At 37.7% G+C, this 9,166-nt stretch overlaps 1 protein-coding gene across 4 annotated transcripts in view; it reads right to left on the bottom strand.

Moving 5' to 3' along the window:
- Positions 1–9,166, bottom strand: part of ZEB1 (zinc finger E-box binding homeobox 1) — a 128,891-nt gene that overhangs the window by 68,414 nt on the left and 51,311 nt on the right. The window lies entirely within an intron of this gene.

Consider the following 9,166-nt stretch of genomic DNA (forward strand, 5'->3'; position numbering starts at 1 on the left):
GTTTTGAGAAGCTTTCAGCTTCTGCAGAGGTTTTTGGACTATCAGCTCAGAATAGAGTTGGAAAAGATCTTTTGATTTGATGGTAAAGAGCTGCTGGGCACCTCGGAGCCCTCAGAGATTTCAGCGTAAAGCCGATGCCTGAGTGGTTCATCCAGGACCGCAGGCACCATACAGGAACCTCAGCTGAGCCTGGAGGTAGAAGGCAAATGCAGATGCAGACCAGGTCCTGTTCCCACCCGCCGTCCAGGAGGAGGCTCAAAAATCACACAGAGAACCAGCGCAGGATGCTCACTAGCTAGACCCCCAGTCTGACTTAGTTCAGCCCTTATGAGCAGATTTGAGGACTGAGTTGCAGAAAAAGAGACAATTTTGATGAGTAATTTTTATCCAAGGAGACACTAAAAATCTGAGTCCTGGAGCAGACTACTAGTTTGGCTCTGGCTGGACTGCAGTCTCACCACTAAGAGTGCATGAACAAAGAGACAGCTGAGGTCAAGAGGCAGAAGAGAGGCTTTAATTATCTTGTCATCATGGTTGAAGGATCTCTCTGACTGACCAGTGCTGAACCAAGGCAGTTGTTGACATTCCAGCAGAACTGTTTAAAATTATACAGGATTGAATGAAATTTAAAGATTGCTCAATACTCAAGTTGCTATTAGAGTACTACATTTTCAGTTGCTTATAACAGTAACATCAGCTAACTCTGTTAAGACTTTTGATATATGATCTAATTTGAGGCAAATACTCAACATGGAGATTATCAGTCATGAAGAGCTCCAACCATTTAAAAAAATGCAGATACAGGAAAAAAAATTAAAACCTTGAGCAGAACACATGCACAAAATCCTCATCTTTGAGCATGATGGCCCCTCTACTTTTCGTAGAAGGAATCTGATAAGTTTAAGTGTGTTCAACTTATATGGTAGGAATTTGCCTTTGCTGTCTTTGTCCCCCACAGTTGGCCCAAAATACATCTTTAGAGGACAGTGGAAATATAAAGCTTACACATGCTATAACATTAAAAATTTCTCAGAACCACAGTATCTTATAGCAAGGCTCAGGTGTTTTGGACTTTAACAGCTAAGATTCCTAAAAATTGTGGATACCCCCCATTAACGTCAGGGATCTCCATGCTCCATTTCTCCCAGAGTAAAAGTTTCCAAGTTACAGCACCCAAATGGTTTTAATATAGCAAACAGAAAGCATCCGAGCAGCCAAGTACCTTTTGTGCACTGACCTGATCTGGAAGAGTACTGCCATGGTGATGCTACAAAATGTTTTAGAACAAGTTTTGCAATTCTATGTTTCACAAACTCGATTCTAGGGATAAAGTTGTCCTTTTAAAAAATGGATTTTCCCCATACTCTTAGCCCTTTGGTTAGGTAAGCACTGAAAATACGACCCAGAAGCCAGAAAGTTTCTCTTATGCTTTCAACTCTTCTGTGCTGACACCTAGGCAACATCGAAAGGAAAATGTGACCAGAATGCAAAGGGCATGAATGAAACAAGGAAAAGGGAAAAAAGTAGATTGTAACAGATCTGGTGAGTGGGAAGCTACAGGAAGCTGGCAAGGGAGGAATTTAAACCTACTTGGCAGGCAGAGTGGGAACGGGAGGGAGGGTCAGTGGAAAAACACATTACTTGGGCAAAGAGGAGGGAAGACAGAAGAGGCGACTGACTGAAAGTCAGTAAGAAAACCAGCAGATAAAGGACTAGCGAGCAGTTGGATGAAGAGTGAGAACAGGGACACCGAGAAGGTGGGAAGCTCTGGGAAAAGAAACTCTGGGAAAAGAAGGAAAGGCACTAGAAGAGACTATCGCCAGAGCTGGGAAACTCTGGGAATGCAAGGAAAAGAACAAGGAGGTACCACCACTGGTGCTGAAAGGTAGCAGGATGAAGACAGGTTAATGTAGCTCTTTTCCCGTTCTCCTGATAGACACAGGTGAGATGGCGGCACAACATGAAGGAACAGATAAAAAAATAAAAAAGGTCCAGGGAAGGAAATAAAGCATGGTAGGCAGAAAAAGAGATAAGGGAATTGGGTAAGCTTTTGTGAAGCAGATATTGATGTAGACTTAGCCAAGTGAGTTACCAGTACAGGAAATCTGAATAATGCAATTGCATAACCCTGAACAAGAATAACCCAAGATCCCAAAAATGAAGCTGGGGTAGGGGGGAATGAAGGGCAGAAAGGAGCAGTTTTCATGATCCAAACTGCGGGAAAACAAGCAGAAGCATCTATGTTTCTAGAAAGACTTCTCCAAAGCTTCTGTGGGAATGCATAACTCCACAGCCTTACCGTTTTTCTCTTAGGAAACTTTAACACAGCTTGCTAGCAAAACGTGTCTTTCCCTATACTAGGGTGATCAATGTAACTAGTGGCGATAGCCCAAGCTGTATCATCTTTGTGGAATTTAAGGGTCCCCAATCTGCTGATAAGCTGCATACAGGCTCACAGAATGACACTGAAAGTGAGAAGAAAGCTGTTAATGCTTTGAACTCCACTTCTCCTAGCCCACATGAAAATAAAGTAACGTGAAACCCCTGTTACGTAGTCCTTTCTACCAAATCCATATTACTATTCAGTGTAGAGAATGCACCTCCACTGCAAAAGAACGGGGATCCGTATGTGACACTAGCATCTTTGGCTCATTTAGTGCAAAATTTGGAAGGTGAAGTTGGGAATGACAAGAAGTACAAGTCTCTCAGAGGATATAACTTCATGCTATCCTGTCTTCGCTACAGAGTCTCTGCCAATGCCAAGCAGGCCATTCAGATCACACTTCTTGAAAGTTATTATTTATCCTTTTTCTTTTTCAGATATCCAACTTTTTTTTTTCTTAAGAGTTTCTAAAACGGCTACTGAATAATCAGCTGCAGCTTGGTCAGTGGGAGCTGGTATTAGTACTGCGCACTATTTTTGTGCATAAGTCACAAGTTAAGCAGGTTTAAGTATCTAAGAATGTAAAAAGTTACCCAAAATTGATAGAAAAAACTTCCATTTACAATCTCATCTCAAAGAAACACTGAAAAGAGACAAGAATTGTGAAGTCTTATAAAAACCCACTTGAACAATCTTTATTTTGGAATAGCATTTAACATTATACTGTAAGACACAAGGCAACATACTGAACAATACTGTGGAAAAAGTTTTGACTAGCTTTTTATTAAATATATACCACACATCTGCACTGAGGCTGGGGTCCCGTGGAAAAAAACAAAAGCAGGCAGGAAATTTACTGCAATTATACCTATACATACACACACACACACTGAATGATATGGGCAACTGTCCATGGAGGAGAAAGACAGAATGGAGGGGAGAAGTGGTGAGATGCACCTTGAATGGGTAATTTGCTGGTTTTAACCTCTGAAAGCTCTCTTAATGCCAAAAAAGTGTTTGAGACAAGAAAAGACATATGAAGAAGGACAGGAACTTAGAGGGGCTTGCTTAAAGTACTTTTTCTTTTTAATAGAACATGCCTTTGGAGTCCTAGAATACAATCTCCAGGTACTCCATTTGCTGCAGTGCTTCTTTCAAAGCAAATTACATTTGACAAGATTTGGATATCAACAATTAATTAAACCCAAAGTGGCAAATTATGTTCACAGCCCTCTTAAAACATCAAAAGCTTTTGCTGCAGAAGTTTACTAAGTAAGATTAACAGGAAAAAGCCACAGATTTTGAAGGCAATCTTTTTCTGGTCAGATGCAAGTTGATGTTTCTTGTTTAGAATATACACGGATCTGCCAAAAAGTGGGAGGAAACTATTGCTGCACGGGGAACAGGTCATCTCCTCTACCTCTACGCTGCGAATAAAGACCGGGTGATAGTGACTCACTTTATATGCATATCAAAGGCATGATTAAGGATGAATCTCCCTGCAAAATATAGTAACCCTTTGTAAAAAATAAACCTCAACTCCTGTCAATCATTTCTGGAGAATAAATATAAATTTATTTGGTATTGCTGACAAGACGGAATTGCTGACAAGTTCTCCCCTTTGCTACATGCATTCTTTTGAACTGTACTGAAAAGTCTCGATCTTAAAGGTTTGAACCTGCCTAAAAAAGAAATCCAAAGAAAGGCTGGAATCCAACTCAGAGTGCATATTTACAGTGGGCGTGCTTCATTTAAAACGAAAATTTCCATTCCTGTAGCTGAAGGCCAAACAGAGAATATATTTAATATAAAGCCATCTCGTGTAAGAGGTAACAGAAAACAACATTGAAGGCAAGCATGCCTCTTACTGGTCTTGAAAAAGAAAGATTTCATGGGAACTAGACGGACTCTCTGGAGCCTGCGGAACTTTTTGGTTCAGATGAAGAGTCACTGAAAATCCACTGTTCCCGTTTTAGATCTTATGTGTAGTCTCAAGGGGAAAATTTGATTTGACAGTGAATTAATCTGTTCTTTTGGCGCTTCTTAAAAGAGAAGTCATTCTATGGTAGAAGCAGCTGCATAGAGCACCTATACTCCAGGTTTTCTCTTCCTTCTTATATCGTTATTTTTCCTTCCATTGTTCCTTCCCACTCTGGATTTTTTTTTTCTTATATCATGCTCTTTGTAAAGCAGATTATGCTGGCTACCAACTTGATGAAAACTTGTTGGTATTTTATCTTTATGTGATGTAGTAAATATTATCATTTGATATATAATCAAGTATAAAACCCTTCTCAGGGTGCCCTTATCACAATTTCGGTTTACTCACACGTTGTGGTATCCATACACTTGGAGATGGAGGCTGATCACAATCATTTAAGAAGTCAGGAGTTTTCCTAACAGAATTTCTACCGTCTTTCACTTCCTTCACAGTTCCTTCTTCTCTCCAGTTCTCACTTTGTTCTTGCAGATTTTTTCTTAACACTGGCAGCAACTATACAGCTTACATCAGCTGAGTTTGTACTCTTGAAAACAAAAAGGATTTTATATACTTGATCTCACAATTAACTGTTAGAATGTAGTAATACTTAGTTTCAAAAATTAAAGCAAAAAGAAATTTTGCTGAAAGTACCATTTTGCCTGGGTCTAAGTCCAATTGTTTTTCCATTCTGCTTTGTCTGTATCAGCACTCTATTCTATTCGCCATTCCCAGTTTTCAGATTCTCACTCCACCTCCTTCAAACAGCAATTTGACTTTTCATACATCTTGCTTAAAAAAGTACCTAATTTGTAAGGAGATAGAACTAGTTTTAATAGAACTACTTTTTTTTTTTTTTTTAATGTAGCTGCTATAGAGCTTGACTCTCTTTAATTTCTCAACAAGGCGGTTAAGAAATACTATTTATCATGTTAGATTTTAGTCTCTGAAAGATGAGGCAACTTACTTTTCGTTTTATCCATGTATTTGAAAGCACAGTTGTGTTTTTTTTTAAATTTAATTTTCATGCATCTTGTAAATTGTTCCCCAAGCTTTTTTTTTTTTTTTTTCTGGCCTCATCTTCTGTGCTTTTAGAGTAAGCTTGCCTAATACACTTTCCACTCCCTATGTTAGCCACTATTTCAACTTTATGAAAGAAGGGTATCATCCTGGTCCATTTATTGCTCCATCTAATCCTATAAGCTTTTGTGTTTTGAAATTTCACAAAAGTCAACTACTTGCAGGTTACATGGAGATTTTGAGGCTCAGAACATGCACACCTCTTATGGCTGCCCATTTAATTCCTTTTTAGGGTTAAAGGAATATTCTTCAGCTTTCCCATTTCAGGGAGGTGTCAACATGATCAAAAGGACTTGTTTTACACAGTCGCAGCATCCCTGCAGGACTAGAGTACAGTATGATCACTGTTTGAGGCATTCCTCAACAGCAGCATTTCAAATATCTTCACTCTGGTTCAGCACATTGTTTAGGACAAGTCAAGACCTATTTTCCTTGCAACCTCCCCAGCAATCTGGTCTGTGGTATTTTTTGCTGCCTAACGTTGAAAGCGTCAAATTGTGTACTGGGATACTGACAACTTCTTGGACAAACTTACCACTCTCTCTAAAAAAGAAGAACAAGTGTGTCTACAGTTTTTCTGAAGCCTGACAGTCTTCCAGTGTAATTTAAGCAAGGCAGTGCCGAAGCCTTCAAATTATATTATCTGTGAATAACACAGATATAAAATCACTACGGGCAGTAACTTTACTGTGACCTTGAGAGGACAACAAAGTTCAACCAGGTACAATTATATTGTGTGTATGCATATATACTTACATTTTAACGTCAGAACACAACAGCAGTCTGAACTGAAAGCTCTATCACACCCCTTCAAACACAGCTTTTTTTTTTGCACTTCTGCAGCTCACTCCTGTGCTGCTTCCTCTACTACAAGTACCTAATTAAGTAAGTCATAATTTTTCCCCACCGTATAATGTGCTAAAACAAGATTGCTGAAACATTTTCCTGTTTTTGAGTACTTAGCAATGTTTACAATTAAATTAAATTATTAATGCCCAAACTTAACCCAAATCAATTTGTTTTCAGAAGGAATGTTTATTCTCTTACTTAATAAAAGTACAGAAAATGTATCAAAGGAACTCGTATGTTTTAATTGCATTTCTATTTTATTTTCTTTAAAATTATGCCTCCTACTGAGATATGCAACTATTATTAAATTTCATATCAGAAATATATATATGAGAAGGGCCATCTGCATTCAGAGTTACCCAGCACGGTACTGACTGAGGTGAATGATTAAAATGGATTTTTTTCAAAGTAATAAGCTCCTTATACCAACATTTGCATTATCATATACACAACTATAGTCTGATTTCAAGATGAGTTCATTGCAAATATGTGCTTAACCTTAATCCCACAACTGCCAGGCTGTACTGTCAAAAAAAGGTATAAGGTCATGTCACCTTCTAGAGACAACGCACAGGCATCCATGCACACATGAAAAAAATTCTTTAGGGACAGCTGTATTAAACAAAAATTCTTAGCAACAGCCATAGTCATAAAATTAGAATTACTTCTATGTGTCTCAATAGCACTCACTGAGATTAAAAACTACTAAAACAGCCTGCCAGGTTTTACTAAAAAAGTCTGAAGTGATAAAATTTAATATGAACTATAATTTCTACAGACCTTTGTTTTAAGGTTTTGTTACTCAGAAGTATTTATTTCCTTTGGTTTCTTTAAGCCATGAGGTAAAATCTGAAGGGATTATTTATATCTAAAAAAAAAGCCAACAAAAACACACAAGAAACAACTCACCCAAATCAATGTCACTGTAAAACAAATAGACACTAAAAATAAATCTATTAACATCCAAATTCATTTTTTTTATGCACAGAAGTTAATATACAAATATTTCACATCCATTTTTGAAGGACATAATGAAGCTGAAGAAACTCTGAATTTCATATTTTCAAATATCTGATGTGAATCACAAAAGCTTGAATGCTCTGCTGAACTCTCAATGACAACTAATTATTTTCAGTGATCATAGAAAAATATAAATATGGAGACAAATTTTATATTCATTAAACCCCATATTCCTTACCAAAACTACTAGTTTTCGGCAATCCCGTATTAGCAGCAGGAAATGCTTATCACACAGAAAACACTAATATGATTTGCAATTGAAGAAAACTATTTTCTTGATTAACAGGTTAGGAGAATATCATATTAGATTCAAGTTTATATTAGATTCAAGTTGCCTGGATTCTGCCAAGTCACACTGCTCTCCTCCCATTTCTGAAGGGTGTGTTTTCAAGTAGGGCATTTCTAAATTTCTTACTGGTTAAAAGAAAAGTCCGGTAGACTTGTGGCTAAGTTACTAAATAAGGAAACTGATGATGTTTGATGATAAATACTGGTAGTTAAATCAACTTCAGTGGAAATCATAGATACTCCCCAGCTGTGGGAATCAGAGCGTAGCTTTAGAGATGACAAAAAAAGTTTTGAAGTTGACCAAAGTTCATCAATTCTGTTTTAAGTGTACATTTGATTTTGAAGTATCTTGCAATTAATGCATCTTTTTCTTTTTTTTTTTTTTTAAATCTCTATAAAGAGGGGTTTTTGTATTTTGTTGTTGGTGTGTCCCACCCCCATTTTAGACTGATGTTTTAACCCGAGTTTACAGTGCATTCTTCAAATGTGACACGCAAGAGTTTAACTGCTGGTGTGGCAAAACAGGAAGGCTGCCAAAAGCTGGTTAACTGGAAATTTGTAAGCATTGGGTATGAGGGGAAAATGGGAAGGATACGAGATCCTTTCGTGACGGAGGGATCTAAATGGCTTGTAAAGGGGGAAAGGTTTTGCTGAGTGCAGGTCCGTAGGTACCCCTTCCGACATGACTGCACTTCAGAACAACAAACGAGTACTAAAACAAGAAGTAACAGAGTTTATGCAAGTCCAAGGTGTTGCCCCAGATGCCTATACTAAAGCATCCTGTGGCCCTTCCATGAGAAGCAAGTGGAGGTTTTTAATTTAGGCCACAGAGCATTTGATACAGCACCAAGAATAGGTGAAGCTGTTCCCCACCACAACACCCTCCAAAAAAACAACCCCAGCCACAAGGAAACTCACACGAATCATGCACTTTAGAAGGTTGGCTAGAGATACATATTTTTTAAACTTAACTTTGACTTTATCTATTCTTCCTCCCACACGTACATTCGATTTTCATTTACTAGCCACATAATTGCATAGTCATGTAATCAGAAAATTCTTGCAATATACGCTCCAGCTGTATTGTACTGGTCTTTACAATTGTAGTGGATGTTTCGATACCTACATCTATATATGTAAATAGATACATATATTTAGTAACACTTTACTTACTGCCATGAACACCTACTCCCTTTGATAGTAGTTTTGTGAGTGCTGTTGATTCCTATCTAAATACCTGGAGGCCATTGCTATGCCATAGCTGTGCAAAATTACTTTTCATCTTTAACCTGAAAGCAAGAAATCAATAAACACTGTGGTTAAAGTTGTTAGTTCTCAGGATTTGTTTTGGATGAATTTGAAAGAGGAGGAAGAGAAAGAATGATTGTGCAAATTCTACTTTGTCTGCTTTTTCCTTTCAGCTTGCAAAGAAGGAACGAAGAGATCTTTTGCAAGAATCTCAAGTAGCAACTGGGCTTTTCTTTATAAAAATGTTCTATTAAGGTTTCAAAACAAGTTAATAATAGAAAAGTATTTTATATCCAAAGGTTTAGAACAGTTTTGGAAAG

This window comes from Anser brachyrhynchus (assembly GCF_964034855.1).
Source record: "Anser brachyrhynchus genome assembly, chromosome: 2".
Classification (NCBI taxonomy): domain Eukaryota; kingdom Metazoa; phylum Chordata; class Aves; order Anseriformes; family Anatidae; genus Anser; species Anser brachyrhynchus.